Here is an 18,476-nt window from a genome sequence, read left to right on the forward strand (position 1 = left end):
AGGGTGATGGGGGTGAATGCCTGAGGGCTCCCAGTATGTGAGAGGGGGCAGGCTGGGCTGAGGGACAAGCCCCCCACCCAGTGCACGAATTTCGTGCACCGGGCCCCTAGTCTATAATAATAATGTGCTTCATGTTGATATTTACTGCTGTGTTGCTGACAGTTACCTGAAAGAGAAGTTGGGATGCTTCACTGGGTTGGAAAAAGTTTAGCTACATCAGAAAGCAGGTCTAATTAAGTTTATTCTATATCTATAAACGGCTAAGTTGACTTGCGCATGCATGATATATATAAAGCTCTCGCTGGCAGCAATTGCACACATGCGTTTCGATCTGTCATTGTCGATTGTGAATTTGGTTGACACTTCAGTTATAGAAAAAAGGCGGATAGTGATATTAAAATATTATAATTAATTTCCTTTCAAAGTGTATGAATTTGTGCACTGGGCCACTGGTGTTAACATAAGAAGCATTCAAACCAGTGAAGAAGTTTTGTGAGTTTATTTGAGCCAAACTGCTGTGGACAATTGCTGGGAATCAGAATCTGAATGGATTGAGATAATCCTCCAGGACAGTGGCAGTTTCACACCTTGTTTTATACATTACAATAAAAAGTGGAAACATAAGTGGGTTGCATGAAATCCATTGGTGATAGATTAGATAGGTAGGAGAAAGCAAAGGGGTCAGGTGGGGAGAAACCTCTGGGATTGGATAAAAAGTAAAATGATACAGATCTTTTACTTAGGTGGGTGCAGGATATTTAACAGTCAACAGTTAACTCAGTAACAGTGAAGGGATTTGTGGTCAGAGCAGAGCTTTGAGGGGGTCTGGAAAAAGGAAAATTACTTTGACATTCTAAGGATATATTATCATAGATGTAAAAAGGCAATAGATAGGCTTAGTCAAGGTAAAAGATTGACCTATGTCAGGAAAGAAACTGGCCTAGGACATGACTACCCACCATAAACTGCTTTTAGTTAAATTTTTAATTTCAGACCATTCTTTGTGGTTACTTTAGGTCTCTCGAGTTTACAAGGCCACCTTGAGCTTGTCAGGTTAGCATGTGGCCCCTTTTCCTCCACACTTAGAAAGTCAGCTTGGCCTTACCGGTTTGGCTCAGTGGATAGAGCATCAGCCTGTGGCCTGAAGGGTCCCAGGTTCGATTCTGTCTAGGGCACATGCCTGGGTTGTGGGCTTGATCCCCAGTAGGGGGTGTGCAGGAGGCAGCCAATCAATGATTCTCATCATTGATGTTTCTATCTCTCTTCCTCTCTCTTCCTCTCTGAAATCAATAAAAATATATTTTTTTTAAATATGCAAAGGCAGCTTGAGCCCTAGATAGTTTGTTCAGTAGTTAGAGCACCAGACCTCAGACTGAAGGATCTCGGGTTCCATTCCAGTCAAGGCATGTACTGTGGTTGCAGGCTTGATCTGAGTGGGTGCAGGAGGCACCAATTGATGTGTTTGTCTCACATTGATGTTTCTTCTCTTTGTCTCACCTCTTGCTTCCGCTCACTAAAGATTAATGGAAAAAATGTTTTCAGGTGAGAATTAACAATAATAATCTTATATAATAAAGAGGTAATATGCAAATTGACCATCATGCCCTCATACACAAGATGGCTGCCCACATGAGGTCACAAGATGGCCACGCCCATGTCATCACAAGATGGCTGCCTGCATGAGGTCACAAAATGGCCACCCCCATGTTGTCACATGATGGCCACCACAAACTGGCTGGCAGGGGAGGGCAGTTGTGGGCAACCGGGACCACCAGGGGTGGGCAGTTGGGGGCAATCAGCTGGCAGAGGAGCAGTTAGGCGGGAATCAGGCCAGTAGGGGAGGGGGCAATCAGGCAGGCAGGCGAGTGGTTAGGGACGATATTTTATAATCTTGTTCTTACTCTTTTCCCCATTCTTTATATCTAGCCACAGAGGAAATTACCTGGAAAGAACAATGCAATAAGCACAAATTTCACTAGAAGTTATAATAACAAAGAAAGTCAGCTTGAGTGGGCCACCCAGTTAGCCTTTTGTTTGGCTTGGAGTTGTCTGTTTACATTAGTAAAGCTCACATGTTTCCTTACAATTCTGTGGGGCACAGCCAGGAAGATACCATCTCTGATGAATGCTCTGCAAAATTTCAGAGTGGGGTTGAATCTGTTTCTTTCCCCCTTCCTGTCCTGTCTTCTGGTTGCTGTCCTGCCTTGGAGTGTTTCTGAGACATTTTATACCATATATTAATCTCTTACCAAGTGGACTAGATCACTAGATGTCTGGGGACAGGGATGGAACCATCTTTTATTGGTCTCTTAGGCTTGGCAGGTGTTGGCACTTATATTATACTAGAGGCTCAGTGCACAAATTCGTGCGGGAGGTTGGCTGGCTGGGTGAGGGACCTGGGGAGGTTGGCTGGCTAGGGGGCAGGGGACCAGGGGAGGTATGCCAGCTGCGGGAGATTGGCTGTGGGAGTGCACTGACCACCAGGGGGAAACTCTTTTTTAAAAAAAAATATTTTATTGATTTTTTACAGAGAGGAAGGGAGAGGGATAGAGAGAGTCAGAAACATCAATGAGAGAGAAACATCGATCAGCTGCCTCCTGCACACTCCCCACTGGGTATGTGCCCGCAACCAGGATACATGCCCTTGACTGGAATAGAACCTGAGACCCTTGAGTCCGCAGGCCGGCGCTCTATCCACTGACCAAACCAGCTAGGGCCAGGGGGTCCAGCAGGAACCAAGAACCCTGTCCCCAACTCTAAGCTAATGTGCCCTTGCCACCAGTGGGCCCGTGGGGTCCTTTCAGAGAGTCTGCTTTTATTTGATGTGTAGTTGGTGGGTGATCACAGGGCCTTAGAGGCCCAGTGGACATCTCTGCTTATCTAAGGGGTGTGAGTTTAATTGGGCCACACATAACACTCTTAGTATCAGGTTGTACTCTAATTTAAAAATATATATATATTTTTATTGATTGCAGAGAGGAAGGGAAAGGGAGAGAGATAGAAGAAACATCAATGATGCAAGAGAATCATTGATCGGCTGCCTCCTGCACACTCCCTACCAGGGTTCAAGCCCACAACCCAGGCATGTGTCCTTCCTGACCAAGAATCGAACCTCCACTTCCTGGTTCATAGGTCAGTGCTCAACACTGGCCGGGCTCTAAATGTTTTTTAAATCCACACAGCAACCCTGTGATGTTGGTACTATCACTATCCCCCTTTTCCATATGAGGAAACTGAGGCACAGAGGGAGTGTAACTTGCCTGAGGTCACACAGCTAGTGGCAAAGCTGGGATTTGAACCCAGGTCATGTGGCTTAGAATCCTTGCTCTTAAGCACTCTGTGGACACATTGGGTGATTGGGCGGGACCAAGATTGTACACTAGTTGATCTGTCTGGCAACATGAGGAAGGCCCTGCCTGTGTCAAAAGAAGCAGAGTCCCAATTCCAGGTCTTCAGGGAAGAATTACACAGGATAATGTTATGAATGGGTTGGTTTTAGGAAACTCCAGTTTGATCAGCCCGCTTCCCTTTGGGCATGAGAGATAGTGACATGAGGCTCCATTTGATTATGTCAGAGACTTTTTTTCTCCTTTCAGAGGAGAGTTGGCCTCTCAGGACCAACTAACATGAGCTAAAAGGAGGCAGTAAGGAAGCCAGGGAGTGGTGGTACACCAGGGCTCAGGGAATAAAGGAAGGTTTGATTCATGCTCCCATACTTGCTGGCTCTGTAGTTAGTTGTGCAGGATAAGAATGAGCATTGGGATCAGCAGGCCTGGATCCAAGGTACTCCCAGTAGTGTGACTTTGAAACTAGATAACTAATGGGTCCGGGCTGCCTATCACTACTTGAGCCAATTTAACAGAGACAGGGTTGAATTATATATGAGCATTTATTCCAATAATGCCGGCAGTATGGGAGAGCAGCAGATTACCCATGAAAATATGCTCTGCATCCCCCCATAAGCCCCGCTGCTTATATGGGGTACAAGGACACATTTTAAATGGGGAAGTGGGCAAAAGGAATAAGAATGTGTATGATTACAGGCAATGTGGGCTGGCAATTTGCAAAAGGCAGGGGCATCCGGGACTCTGTTGTTTCCTTTCTTTAATAGGGTTGTTAAATCTTTCCATGATAATAGGCAGCTCCTGGGTGGGGAGAATGGACAGCATTTCCAGGTAAGATCCTAGGTCCTGGGTACAACTCCCAGCCAGGTTAGAATGTCCTTTCTTTAATCAAAACAAAACAATCATGGTTAACAGAATGTGATTAATATTTCTTATAACTAATAGCTAGATCCCAGTATGCTATTTCTGCCCCTAACAATATGCAGGTGATGAAATGTACCAAGTATTTGCTGCTGGCACTATCTCTTTCTGCAGTGGGATGTAAAAGCTATGGTAGGGCTTTGAGCAGCTAATTGATAATGGTGAAACAATAATTTTTAGGGGTAAAATAAACAGATTTAGGAAATTTTAGAAATTTTAGAAATCAAGGGGATCATGGAAGAAGCACAGGGCTACAGAGCAGTAGAAGGTATCTATACTAATAATCTATACTAATAAAAGGGTAATATGCTAATTAGACTGGGTCAACCGGCCATCTTCCAGATATCTGACTTTCTTCCGGACAAAGCCTGGTGGTGGGGGCCGAGGCAGAGGCAGTTAGGGGCAATCAGGCTGACAGTTGGGGGTGAGATTAGGCCGGCAGGGGTTAGAGACAATTAGGCTGGCAGGGGAGGGCAGTTGGAGGGGAGGGCTGTTGGGGCGAGATCAGGCTGTCAGGGGGTTAGGGGAAATCAGGTGGGCAGGCAGGTGAGCAGTTAGGAGCCAGCAGTTCCAGATTATGAGAAGGGATGTCCGACTGCCGGTTTAGGCCCAATCCCACAGGAATCGGGCCTAAACCAGCAGGTGGACATCTCCCAAGGGGTCCCTGATTGGAAAGGGTGCAGGCTGGGCTGAGTGGACCCCCTCCCCAGGTGCATGAAAGTGCCACTAGTATTTTCATAGAATAGGAAAGCTGAAAACAGCAGGTCTATATTTATAAAATAAAGGGAAGGAAGTCCCTCATTCAGAGGGAGAAGAAGAAATCCCAAAGCGGATAGGAAAACAATAAGGAAGCAGGGGATGAAAACCCCCCAAGTCCCTTGTGAGGTTCGACTTTTGAACCCAGGAGTTACTATAGTAACCAGTCCAAGGGAATAGTGACCAATCAGAGGGGATATCAAGGCACCAAGATCTGCAGCCTTTATAAGCCGTAGGGAGAAGGAACTCAGTGGGACTCTTCTCCCTCCCCATGTGGGAGTCTGTGCTGTGAGATTTTTTTCCTCCCCCTGTGGGAGTCCATTCTGTGGGACTCTTCCCCCTCCCCCCTTGGGAGTCTTTGCTGTGGGATTCTTTTTGTTCCCTACGTGGAATCTGTACTTGTTCTTCAATAAATTTCTACCTTTGCTATAGCACCTTCCATCTGTGGATTCATTCTTCAACTACACGGGACAAGAGCCCGGAACAATCCTGCCCAGGGGAATGTCGCTTGTTCCAGTCCAAAAATCCCATTCCAATGGTAATAATCTTTAACCAAATTGAGTGAGTGCCAATAATGTGCTAAGCACTTTACATGCATAATTGCATTGAGCTCTCACTCCATGAGGCAGTCTGTCAGTTGGAACACATCTGGCTGCAAGTAACAAGATGCCTGGTGAATCTTGGCTGAGTAGTGGAGACAATTCATTCTCTCACTGCAAAGTGTGGTGACAAGCTCTGGGTTGATGCAGAGGCTCAGTGATGACCTTGAGAACTGGGCACTCTCTATTTCCTAACCTTTAGTGTGTAGGCATTTCATTCTGGTGTTGGTTGTTGCATGGTCATGGGAATGGTTGCCCCCACCTTTACACATGATCACACGCTTATCACAGCATCCCAAGCAGGTAGGAGCAGGAAAAAAGGCTTTCTCTTCCTGTGACTTTTCTTTCGGAAGGGAATATGTTCCCATAAACAGCTCTACCCCCAGCAGACTCCTTTTTATCTCTCATTGGCCACAAAGGAAATAGGCCTCTGTGATGCATCTTCACCATAGTCAACTTTTAATGGAACTATTACTGAATTTCCCCAGGGCAAACAGAATGTAGGGAAGAGGGGAGAGGGTAAGAACAAAAAACTGTGTACATGAGCCAGCATCAAGGTGGATACGCACCCCCTCCTCCTCCACCCTTCCCCCCCCCACACACACACACCCAAAATGAAACACCTCATAAGCCTCAACTAGACAGGGGGAGGTGAAGACAACTACAAAAGATCTCAGACAGTGAGACCTAGAGGACATATGGGGAAAACTGTTAACCCATAGTACTCAGCCAATGAAGAACCAGAGTAGGGACTCTTGCACCCAGGGATAAATAGCCTGTGATCGCTACTTCATGTATGCCTGTTCACCGGACACCCACTCTTGCAAGACTGTATTATAAGTCTCATTTTTGCCATACTTCTGTCTCCAAGTCTGTTACTTGAGTTTGGACAGGTGAGCATTTCTCACACTGTCCCTAGCTGCAAGGGAGGCTGGGAATGTGGAATGTCTGTGCAGTGGGAGGCAGCAAGAGAGACAGGAGTTGGGAATGGCCATATGGTTCACAACCAAGTGTCTGTTGCAGGTGGATATTATTTTCTCATCTCCAAAGGTGAGAAAAATCAAGGATCAGAGAGATGAGGAAATGGCTTGCCAGGATCTCATAGTTTGTGGTGGTTTGTGGTTTGAACCCCCATCTTTCCTCCTCCAGAGCCTCTGGTCTTAACCCCTGTACAGTACTGCCTTCCCAGGAGGGGACACCTAAAAAGCCATAATGCAGGGTGCTGAGTGTTGAGCACCAACAGCTGTGGGAACACAGAGGAAAGGGAAATTCTGCTCAGGCAGTCAGGGAGAGTGAACTATAAAGAAGATAGGAGTATGGAGTTCTGCTATGTATCTCATATGAAGATTCCACATAATAATCATTCACTAGAGCCAACATAATAAGCATCAGCATAATAATAATAAGTATGCATAGAGAGTGCTGTGTGGAACCTGAAGCAAATGGCCTCCCAAGTGAGGAAGGCCCAGAACACCACCTTTCTCAGACCTGAGATTGCTTCAGTTCAAATATTGGCTCTGGCACTTAAGAGCTGTGTAACCTTGGACAAATGACTCTACTTCTCTGTGCCTTGATTTCCATATCTGTACCAGGGAGAAAAATGCTTAGGATACTTCCAGGCATGTGATAGACATCCATAAGTATTTTTTTGATGATTGCATGATGGAAAACTTGAGTCAGAAGATAGGCAGAGGTTGTTAATTCTTTTTGGATTTGTACTGCCAGGAAGTCCTCCAGAAAAGCATTACTTCATCAGCTGAGCTGACCCATTTCCCTACTCCTTTTTCAATACTGGGTCTTATCTTTTCAGAAAATATTCATTGTTATTTTGTTGTTATTGTTACTCCTCACCTGAGGATATATTTTCCCCCATTGATTTTTAGAGGGAGTAGAAAGGAGGGGGAGAGACAGAGAGAAAGAAACATTGATTGATTGCCCCCGCACACACATGAGCCCCAACCAGGGCAACCGAGGCACATGCCCTGGAACAGAATCAAAACCAGGACCCTTCACTCTGTGTGCTGACACTCTAACCACTGAGCCAAAATGGCTGAGCCTCATTGTTATTTTGATCAGTAATGAAACCAGCCTAATATTATGGGCACATCAGACAGTGTCCATATTTTTCAGAGGTGCAATCTGAAACATGAAATGGTGAAATGACATCATATTTGGGATTTACTTTAATATAATTCAATGAGGAGGAAAAACGGGGGAAAGAAACAAATTAAGAATAGATGAAGCTTATGCAGCAGAATCTTGATGATTACCAAATCTAGTTTAAGTACATGGGAGTTTACTGTACTTTCTACTTTTTTAGAATGTTAACAACAGCAACAACAAACAGCCCCATTCACCACCCCAACACACACACACACACACACAGCCTAATAATTTAATAGCAGCGAAACATTACTGAGCCCCTGCTATACACAGATGGAGTTGGGCAGCCTTGCAGCTCTTGGTTTTTCCAGTCCTCCTCTCCATGGGTAGCTGGAAGGATAGTAGCTCTCAGACCCAAAGCAGCAATGTTTCATCTCCTTCCCTGAATTGAGCACTGAGCGACATTTTCCTGAAATGGAGGTTTTTCCCTTCCCACCTGTAGGGGAGACAAACTCCCTAGTGATCAATTCTTGGGAACTCTTCCCTCCACCCTCCCCTTAGTGGCTAATCTGGTTTTGCCGTGAGGAGGGAGTCATGTGCGATGATGGCAAAAACACCTGGCTGATCCCCCACAGTGACCGAATACTGACTCCAACCTCACAAATGATGTAAACACAAGAGAAGTCCCTGTCAAACCCTTTCTGCAGATTCATGTAAATAGGAAGTGGGCTGTGAGTTTTCCAGTTCTCCATCCTCCTACATGGTGAAGTTAGGGAGGAGCCTTCACATCCCATCTGGAGCTGGGTGAGGTCTCAATTATGGAAGGGTGATCTACCCAGGAACTGACCCCTAGCCCCTTCAGAAAAGTCATTCATTAAGAATGTTTCTTGGGAAGTCCAGCAGGGGACCCACATGTGTATGTGGTCAGCTATAGCTTCCAGTTGTCTCACTTCTGAATTCCAGCAATTTCTCATTTCCTTTAGGAAATAAAAATGAGTCTGGAGAGAAGTATGAATAATCATGACAAACTTGGCAATAGGGACATTGGGAACTTTGCCCTGAAGCTCAGATTTGGTGTCACTGTTGCTAGGGTCTCGAACTGTGTGGACCAGGGAAAACATGACACTTGGGACCAGATGGCCTGGGTTCAAATCCCAGTGCCACCACTTAGTGGCCATGTGACCTTATGAAAGTCACATAATATCTCTGCCTCAGTTTCCTTATCTGTAAAATGATGAAAGTATAAAATTAAGTATTGTTTGTAAAATGTTTAAAACAGCCTCTTCTGTAGTAGTTGCTCAAGTAATACTGGCCATGCAATTATTATATCCCACTGTGATGCTCAGGCACAGTTAGGGTTGAAAACCACTGGTTTATAATAGTGGTTCTGTGAAGACAAAAATTGGAAGAGAGGAAAAGAGAATCCTTCTTCTTCCTTGAGTCTGTAGTTTGGGGAAATAGGCTTAATTTTGCTATTTAAAAATATTGATTTTTCACTTGTTTAAAATCCCCTAGAAAAGCACAAGTGAAAGATTTTAAAGAACAGGAGATTTTCTCTCTTCTCTATTCATATACTGCTCATAATAGAAAAAAAAAAAGACTGGAGGAAATGAACCAACCTCTTTTTTTGCTGTTGTTAATCCTTACCAGAGGATATCTTTCCATTGATTTTTTTTTTTTTTTTTTTTTTTTAGAGAGAGAGCGGATAGGACATGGGGAAGAGAGAGAAACAAACATCAATATGAGACACATGGATCAATTGGTTGCCTCCCACACTGGGGCCCTGGATCAAACCTGCAACTCAGGATGTGCCCTTGACTGGAAATTGAATCTGAGACTCTTCCGTGCGCAGGCTGACTGTAACCATTGAGCACACTGGCCTTTTTTATAGTGATTATCCTTTGGTGGGGAGATATGGGTAACTTTGTATTCTTCTTTATACCTTTATTTTATAAGTTTTTACATGTATATATAAGCATATACCTCTTTCATAAACAGGAGAAAATTTGAAAAGGTAAGATATCATGAGCAGGACAGTTTGGTGGAAATCTCTCAGAGTGTAACTGTCTGTTTAATGTTTGTGTATCTCAAGCAGCCTGTTTCCAGCCTTCCTTGCAGAGGTGTACGTCAGCCCTGTAAAATTTCTACTCAGAAAGTTCTTAAAATGAAAGCAAATTCCTTAACACCCATTGCTCCACATGCCCAGTCTTGCTCTAGGTATTCACGCTCTCTCCCATCCTTCTCTAGAAATGAAAGAACTCCGTTTCTTCTGTGGCTCTGACTTTGAGAAGGAGTCCGTTTTTAGATGGGCATGACAGTAGTAAATACACAGCTCAGCTCACTGTCCATACTTATGGGTGCTTACATGTTAGCTAAAGTAATGAATAACAATCAAATTGGGAACAGAACAGTTGATTGATTTATTCAATAAACACTGATTGAAGGCCTGTTTTGGGCCAGGTACCAATTAGCAAAGCAGACACAGACCCTGCCCGTGAAGCCCACAGACAGCGGGAAAACCTGGTCACACGGATAGGTCCTGTGTTCTAAATGTTAAGAAGAAGAATTTTTTTGAATCACAGAACAGGGCCTACCCAGAGGCTCCCCAAAGAAGTGAGGTTTAAGTAACACATTCCAGTACAAATGGAAAAAATGAATTTGGTGTATATCTCTAGATAAATTTTGCTTCTGAATGTTTCCAGCTGTGGGCAGAGAACTCCAGATGGGTGTTGCTATGGAAGCGTCTTCCAGTTCTCACTTCCTGGCTGAGTTTATTTCCAACTGAGTTGCTCAGGCCTGTGCCAGTTCCCAGCTGTAAATACAGGCGTGAAGGGGTCCCTTCTTCCTGCTGCCTCATAGCTCTGTAGAGAGCAGATGTGGCTGCAAGCCAACCTGGGGTCCTCCTCCCAACAGTTAGTTGTGGAACCTGCTGTGTAGCAGTTTCTCTTCCATCCGGGCTCTCTTTCCTTTGTCCTCTTCTGGGACTGTGCCCAAGCCTGTGTTTTGAAACTTTAGACCGCAGCTTGCTTTTGATGGAGAAATGTGCTCATGAGGGCTTCCTCTACCAACCAGCTACCAGATAAATTGAGTGGAATCTCTTTTACTCAGATCACCTGTTGAGATGAGATTTGCCACCCTCCTGACAGAAAATGTGCTGGCTGTTCTTTGGGACTGTTTGTGAAGAATGGACTTGCTGACCTGAACAAAGGAACAGCAAACAAAATGGGGGAGGGGTGCAGCTAATTGCTTTTTGAGATTGAAGCCTTTCAGCTACCCTTCAGTACTTTAGAATAATTATTGCTAATGTGTTTAATCCTTTTAAAACCCAAGGAAGTGTTTGTTATTCCCATTTCATAGCTGGGGAAACTGGCTGGGCAAGTTAGGTCCTTGGCCAAATTGCTATACTGCTCTCAGAGCACCTTAGGCAAAGGAGGATTTAACTAGAGGGTGCTGGGTGGCCCAGAGAAACAAAACAAGGCTTCAGGAAGGACTATGTACCAGTCAGTTACTTGGTTGCATGGAAAAGAAACACTGATTCAAACAGGCATAAACTCCAAGGGACAGGATTGGCTCACATGACTAGAAAGCTCAGAGGTGGGGCGAGATTCTGGGCTAGTTGATTCAGGAGCTCAGGGCCATCATCAATGACCCACTTTCTTTCTCTCCCTCCATTCTTCTCTCTGATGTCCATGTCATCCTCAAAACTGGCTTCCCCGGAGGACTGGCTGCCAGCACTGATCCAGGTTTATTTCTCCTCAGCTCTGGCCTGAGAAAGAGGATATCTGTCCCCCAACCATAGTGCAAAGCTTCAGAGCTCCCCTTGGATTGGACTAGCGCAGGTAATGTGGCCTATGGAACACAAATGCCATTATCAGGATTCTCTTCCTCACTGCTTTCCCCCTACATCTGCTATATTCATTTTCTATTACAGTCTCTCTTTTTGCCTTTCCCTTCACTTGGTGGGAAACCTGGCCATCCACAGACCTTGTAGTTCAGGCTCTCAAAGAGAATAGCTCTGTGTTCTCCCAGCCCCAGCCCAAAACAACACAAGGAAGAGAAAGATGTCTTCCTTTGGATTCATTATCAAGGACCAGGGAAGGGGTTCTCAAGATGGTCCAGCAGAGGTCAGCTATTCTCCCTGGGCCAGTCAACTGTAGGCAGGCTGGCAAGGGTCATTGTTCCCTCTGTCCCCTCGTAGATGCCTACTGTATCCTCTTCCTGGGACCTCTGAGCTAGCAGCGCAGGAATGAAATGAAGTTTTAGTGTCACTTTGGATGGGACTTTGGCAATATTTGTCAAGGGGACCCTTGGACACAACTATCCTTTGCCCCAGCAGTTCTACTTCTGGGAGCTTTTGCCTACAGATGTTCCCAAGTGTGAGAATAATCTGTGTCCAAGGTGGCTCATTAGGGCACTGTTTGTCAGAGCAAAAAATGGGAACTATCCTAGGTGTTCATTAATAGGGAACTGGATCAATCAGTCACGTTGTCTGTCCAGTGGAATACTGTGCAACGATGAAAGGGGAATAAGGTCCTGATAAAGAGTGCCTTCTATGTCTGGTACACTGCCAAGTATAAAAAAGGAACACCCTTTATTAGTACTTCTCAGCCACAGAGAGCATATTGGAATCTGGGGAAGACTCCAATCCCTGGAAGCCCAGGAGCATTCTTACCTATCAAACTAGAGCACTTTAGATTTCCATAGCAGCACTGTGTTCTTGGCTATATGTGTGTGTATATATATCTAATAAAAGCCTATGTGGTCATCATGCCTTCACGTCATGATGCCCTCACACCATAACAATCCATCACCAGGAGGCTGCAGCTGCATACGGGTGGGCGCGACTGCGTGCATGCGGGGCTGTGTGCACGCAGAGCCGTGGAGGCGGCACCCCCAGCTCCGACCTACCTCTTTGGGGCAATTCATCGAGGAGCCCCGGATGGGTGGGCAGGGCCTACCTCTTCAGGGAGATCGATCATGGGGCTCCCACATTGTGAGAGGGAACAGACCAGGCTGAGGAACCCCACCCCCCAAGTGCACAAATGTCGTGCACTGGGCCTCTAGTATATAAAGACATATCCAAAATTATATATGTACTAGAGGCCCATTGCATGACATTCATGCATGGGTAGGGTCCCTAGATCTGGCCGGCGATCAGGGACGATTGACGGGGCGATCAGGGGGCACCCCCACTGGCACCTGCCTTGGCTGGCCTGGTGCCGCCAGCTCACTGGCCCTGTCCCCTGCTGCTGCCGGCCGCCTCCCACAGAGGGAGGTGACTGGTGGGGTAATTGGGGGCTCCCCCGCTGGCACCCGCCTTGGCTGGCCTGGGGCCTGCAGGCTGGCGATAGTTCCTGCGTTGAGTGTCTGCCCCAGGTGATCAGTGCACATCATAGCAACCAGTCATTCTGCTGTTTGGTCAATTTGCATATTAGGTTTTTAGTATATAGGATATGTATGTGTTTATATATAATTTTACTACATTATTCAGGTCTCTGCTTGCATGGCAGAGACACCACCTCAAAGAAGTCTTCCTAAGCACCCTGTCTAAAATGGCCCTTTCTGTGCTCGCTTTGGCAGCACATATACTAAAATTGGAACAACACAGAGAAGATTAGCATGGCCCTGCGCAAGAATGACATGCAAATTCGTGAAGTGTTCCATATTTTTAAAAAATAATAATAAAAAAATGAAATGGCCCTTTCTGTTCCTGCATCATCATCATCATCATCATCATCATTATTATTATTATTACTTTTGTAGCACTTGTCATTCTCTAATGTTGTATGTTTGCTTTTGGTGCCTTCCTCCTTAGCATGTGAGCAGTGAGAGTGAGAATATGTTTCATTTCTTCCATATCAGCATTAGAGCCATAGAAGTTGCTTAATAAGTATGTGCTGAATGAGTGTGAACAAGCCTTAATAATTATTATAATCCCCATGTTCCAGTTGTGGACCCAAGTTCCCCAGAGGCCTTGCCTTCCGTGCATGGAGCAAACTGAAGAACCTACTGCTATTCCCAAGGGGGAAGAGACAAGAAATTTCCCCAGAGTGCCTTTTATGCTGTTAAAACTCTCACTTTTCTCACATTTCCTTGAGAGAGATGGATACAGGCTGGGGTCTCTTCTCTAGGGGCTTGTGCCTGTGATGGGCTGAGACACGTGTCCATACCATTTGATGCTAATTCCTCCAGATGTCTGTGGGCCATCTCCTTTCTCTGGCATGGATAAAGCTGTCCTGGGCAGTTATTCCATGGAGAATAGGTAGAGGGAGAAAGAAACTTACATTCTGAAGGCCTTTCTCCTCTGGAGGACCCTTCACTTCAGCCCCATGCTTAATATCAGAGTCCAGTTTGCCCAAGGGACATCCTCAGACTTGAGATGTTGAAAATGTCGCTATTATTTCTTTGGTATTTCAGTTATAATAACACCTTTGCTAACATCTTTTAGGCTCTCTCTGTGCCCAGCACTTTGCCAGTCACTTGATCCCTGTTACCTAATTTAACTCCCCCAACAGGCTTATTAAGGGTGGAAATTACTATCCCCCACACCCTCCCACTTTACTGATAAGGAAGCTTGGGACCCAGAAAAGTCTAGTAATGAATCATAGTTCACACAGCTGCTAAGAGGCAGAGTTGGAATTTGATTTTGACTCTAGCTAACCACCAAGATGGTGCTTTCCTGGCATGTGGTGTTAGACTGCTTTCCATAGCTTTGGGGATTCTCCCAGTGGCCAGTGGAGGAGGGTCTGGTGTCTGTAATGTGATGTGGATTGCTAATCAATCTTGCAAAGTCCTCCTGGCCAGCATGAGACCTTGATGGGTTGGAGGAAGTGGGTGAAGAGCCTTTGGCTTATTTATTTCTCGTAGACATTTGCCACACAAATTACCAAATGTCTGTTTCTTGTCAAGATTGGTTTCCATCTTGGGTAAGGAAGAGGGTTGGACAGGGCCAGAGGAATACTGTTAATCACCCAAGCAGATCCATCCCTCTGCTGAGAACCTTCTCATGGCTCCATTTTAACCTGAGTGAAAGCCAAAGTCCTTACTGTGGCCAATAGCTACACAATCTATTCCCATTACCTGTGACTTCTCTTCTCTGCTCCAGGCACATAGGCCTCCTCAGTGCTCCACAGACACTCGGTATGTGCCTGTCTCGGGGCCCTTGCACTGGCTCTTCCTGCTGCTAGGCAAGCTTTTCTCTCATACCCTACATGGTTCCCTCACGTCCTTCAAGCCTTTGTTCATATATTGCCTTTGCAAGGAGATCCTCATCTCCCTTCTCTATTTTTCTCTGTGGCACTACCTAATTATATCGTTTACTTATTTTGTTTATTGTTCATTTTCCCCACTAGTATCAGCTCCAGTGTTTTGTTCACCTGGATCCCTAGTGCCTGGAAAAGTCCCTGGCACCCAGTAGACACACAGTAAACATTTGTTGAAAGAATGATGTGCTCCCAAGTGTAGAATGGCCCAATACTGTTATTATTTTGCTGGAAGAGGAAATGTGTATCTTGTGGGGGTCCACTCATCAAGACGCAGTGAGCCCTTTCCATGCGTCAAGCTGCAGCTCTGGGCTCCAAAACATCCAGGTACATAAATCCTGGTTCTCCAAGGTGATTTAAGCCATGGAGGGGGAGGGTGCATTTGCTGAGTAAAGCCCAGATTAGCTATAAGGAGGTTGTGAGAGCCAGTGGGTGGCCTTTGTAATATTTTATTATTACAAAGTGGTGGAGCATGGCCTCCCTACCAAGGCTCATAGATGGAAAATTCCCAAATCATAGGAAGGATTATGGGCAGCCAAAATGTTTCCATTCTGTAAACATTATATGAAACATTATAATATACACCCAGAAAAGGTCCAAGGGTACATCACATATTAAGCGTGTAGCTAGATGAACTTTCACCAAGTGAACACACTCATGTAATCAGCTCTGAAAACAATATTTGCAGTCCCCAGAAGTTTCTTTCCTACTCCCTCCCAGTCACTCCTCTTTTCCCAGCAAAATCACTCAATCTCTCATACCTGACATTGAACTTTATGTAAATGCAGTCATACTTTATGTAAATGTTCCTTTGTATCTGGCCTTTCTGTTCAACATTATGTCTGTGAGCTGTGCATCTTTGTGTTTCATGCCTACTCACTACTGTATACTGTCACAGGGCGACCTGACTGGCAGGAAGAAGCCAGCCTTGAGAATAGCTAGGGCAAAGTATTCAAAGGCCCTGGGGTACAAATAAACTTAGAGGGGAAAGGAGGACAGTGGGGTGGGAGCATTTGGGCGATGAGGTTTGAGTTGTATTGAGAGAATTTAAACAGTAATCTGATGTGATCCCTGTTTAATTTGATCTGTCTGCGTTTGAAGAATATAATCTAGGAAGGGAAGAGTGGACTCAGGGAGATCAATGGAGGATCTGATTGAGTTGTCCAGGTGAAAGATGATGGTGGTAACTTTGCATAGAAAGGAGGGGAAAAGAAATGGAATTAGGATATGTTTTAGAGATAGTAGCAATAGAACTGGCCAATAGATTTGGAGAATAGGAAAGGAGAGACATAAAGGATTCCATTGTGTGTCTGTATCACAATTTTTCAGCCCATCCCTGCTGGTGGACACTTAGGTTGTCTCCCTTTTGCCTCACTCACAGGCTGCTCGGGGCAGTACCCACAGGCACACATCTTTGCTGAGCTGAGTCTTGAAGGATCAAGGGCAAGGGCATTGGAACCAGTTGAGCTAAGGCTGTGGCCTCCCTTGCACTGAGCTCATGTTGGAGTTTGGACTTGCTGCCAGTTTTGAGATGGTTCATACTCTCCCATCTCCTACCTTTCACCAGCTGATTTCTCATCTGACCATGTTTAGACCCCTCCCCTCTGCACTTAGCCCAGAGCTACAGCTAGCGTTGCAGTGGTAGGTGCACTATGTTGGAGTTGCTGCTCCACTCAGGGCCATTGCTATCTGCGTGCTATGTCAGCTTTGTTTTCCCTTTGTGGAAATCACAATAGGGTTTAAAAGCAGTGGCTGAAGAGAGGCCTTTGGTTCTGGGCCAGCATAGAGGATGGCTGGCATATAGGAAATACTAGTAAATAAGAAGACTTCGTGTTTGTATGAGCCTGATTCTTCTGTGTTCTTTGTCCCCTGGTCCCTCCTGTTTCTTGTCTCTAAGGTTGTTCCTGAGAGGCCACGGTCTTTCTGAGAGGTTTTAGGCATTTGGGGGACTTTAGGCCACTCAGTTACTGATGGCAGGTCAGCCAATATGAGTTTAAAACAGGCTGTGCTGCAAGCATGTGGGGAGAGGGAGGCCCTGCCCCTGTCTCTTTCAGCCCTCGGGTTTCTGGAGGAAACCTGGCTCCCACCCTGGCTTGGATTTCTGTCTTGTGCTGCTGAGAGGTGCCGGCCAGGATGACTTGTCTAAATTAGCAAATCGGGGAGTTGCCTTCTGCCTGCCCAAGGGCTATAGAATAAGAAGAATCATGGATCATGAGCAGGTAAAACTTGACATGTTTCAGCTCGTAATAGGTCAGGAAAAAAAAAGGGAGAGAAAGGGTGGAGGAGGGATGGCCTTAAAGGAGAAAAACATAGGGCATAAATGAGCTCAACTAAGTACTCTCCCAAGTTGCTGGAGGACATGTGAATCATTGCAAATTTTTAGGAGATGGCCTGGAAAAAAATTGTATTTATTCAGTTTTGAATGAGCAATGCATGCACATGATAAAATGTTCAAATGGCACACAAAAAAATATAAAGTGAAAAGTAAGTCTCCCTGCCCATTGCTCCCCTCCTGTGTGAACTCCCATTTCAGGTATGTTCTTCCAGAGATACTTAACACAAAAACAAACACATATTACACATGTAATTCTATACTTTGATCTTGAACACCATTCTTTACTAATTTATACTTTGTAATATTCCCTCAGTAGTCTTTGCTACAGCAGTGGACTTCAATAATCTACCCTACAAGAAAAATGGCCCCAATTTTTATTGTGGCATTGTTTGCAGGGGCAAGACAAAAACCAAATCCTGAAAATAAAACGAGTGCCCACTTTTCCAGGAATGATAAAGTATGGCACATCCATTCTATCAAATATCATCTGCTAAAAAGAGTGGGTAAGAGCACTACTAGCTAATTTGGAAGCATTTCTGTGCAATATATGTAAGAAAAAGCAGGATTCAGAGAAGTAAATGTGATATCCTGTTTTTGTAAAATAGTGACAAAAGTCTTTGTGTCTGTGTTGTGATCAAGTGATGGATATCCATGGACCTGTCAGACTAGGAGAGGCTAGCATGGTACCAGGTGCTGTGGTGAGAAGTAACTTCTGAGTGACCATGACAAGCAGTTTGACCTACTTCCCTCATCTGGTAGAATGAAATAATCAGAGTTCAGTCAGCTGTGTGAAACATTCAGTGCCACCAAGTCAGTCCCTTGTGAGAGTAACACAGGAATTACAGTAACACTGAAGTGAAGATATGTTCCAGATGAAGCTTCATGGAGCAGGCAGCACAAGCAACAACTTACCTTGCATCCACCCCAAGCGTAGCACACACAGACATCCAATGGGAACATTTCTCACGCCCAACTTGTAAAATGGCTGAGAATCTACCCTACAGAAAAAAATGGAGTTATACATTGTTTTGATAATAGAACCGAAACAAACCATATACCTACTTTCAGCAGCGGAGGCCTAAGAGCTGGAGCCTCAGAGCTAAAGCTGGCCCAGAATTAAAAAGAAAAAGAAAAAAAGGAGTGGTTGGGAGCTTCC

The 18,476-nt window shown here is 45.1% G+C and overlaps 1 long non-coding RNA gene across 1 annotated transcript in view; it reads left to right on the forward strand.

Moving 5' to 3' along the window:
* The window catches only part of LOC102765440, a 179,239-nt gene that overhangs the window by 61,969 nt on the left and 98,794 nt on the right, over positions 1 to 18,476 (forward strand). The window contains exon 3 of the long non-coding RNA XR_436156.2: positions 11,483 to 11,562. This is a non-coding gene — a long non-coding RNA (uncharacterized LOC102765440). The remainder of the gene's footprint in view (positions 1 to 11,482; positions 11,563 to 18,476) is intronic.

The sequence above is a fragment of the Myotis davidii genome, unplaced genomic scaffold (genome assembly GCF_000327345.1).
Source record: "Myotis davidii unplaced genomic scaffold, ASM32734v1 scaffold166, whole genome shotgun sequence".
NCBI lineage: Eukaryota > Metazoa > Chordata > Mammalia > Chiroptera > Vespertilionidae > Myotis > Myotis davidii.